Source organism: Aplysia californica, unplaced genomic scaffold (assembly GCF_000002075.1).
Source record: "Aplysia californica isolate F4 #8 unplaced genomic scaffold, AplCal3.0 scaffold00001, whole genome shotgun sequence".
NCBI lineage: Eukaryota > Metazoa > Mollusca > Gastropoda > Aplysiida > Aplysiidae > Aplysia > Aplysia californica.
This window is the reverse complement of record NW_004797271.1, coordinates 2,317,207-2,317,959: the sequence shown is the minus strand read 5'-3', so window position 1 is coordinate 2,317,959 and position 753 is coordinate 2,317,207. Positions and strand designations below refer to the sequence as shown.

General features: G+C 40.1%; 1 protein-coding gene across 1 annotated transcript in view; it reads left to right on the top strand.

The window, feature by feature from the left end:
• Nucleotides 1–206: 206 nt before the first annotated feature.
• The window catches only part of LOC101859983, a 25,595-nt gene continuing 25,048 nt past the window's right edge, over nucleotides 207–753 (top strand). The window contains exon 1 of the mRNA XM_005088835.3: nucleotides 207–479. The gene's annotated coding sequence lies outside the window, so the exon portion shown is untranslated. The remainder of the gene's footprint in view (nucleotides 480–753) is intronic.

Genomic DNA, 753 nt, shown 5'->3' with positions numbered 1-753 from the left:
TGAGGTCTGCCGGGGTAAAGAAATAGTTTGTAAACGTATAGACCTTGCTTTTGCGCGGAAATTTGCGCTATACAATTGCTATCTTTTATAGGTCCGATCTTTTATCGTTATCATTCATTTGACAAAAGGCAGTTTCAGAAATATTAGAATTTGGCTCCAAACTGCTGGTCGTTTGGCGACGTTTGGCAGCACACACAGACACAGAGGAAATACATCTGGCAACTGGCAATCCCTTTACTTGTCACTTTTCAAGATTTTCGCGAGTTCCTGCTTGGCCTTATTATTCGACTCTAGATCTATTTTTCTAGATCTAAACTTAAACATGAAGAAATTGTTTTTAGAGTTATATGATGTTGTTGGAACGAAAGCCACGCTGTGTATGGTTGTGGCAGACTAGGCCTAAGAGTCTTGTCTCCTGAACTCTTCTGACGACAGTCTTCGTCTTCGTTAGAAATTGCATGCCTCACCTCAAGAGTGAAGTAAGTATTATCCAGATCTAGAATCTAGATTCTAGATCCAGATCTAGATATCTATATCTAGATCTAGTACGTTCACTGTTCACTGTATTTGTCACAGTCTGAGTCACAGGATAGGGCCTAAACATTGACACTCTACACTCTACGTACTGTCGTCAGTACTGCCGTCAGCTGACAAAACGCCTTTTTTTTGTCCAGAGCAGTTTCGAGAAATCAACGATTTTCGGTTTTCTTACAATATCTCAACTACTTTGCACAGTACATCGATGTTTGAACT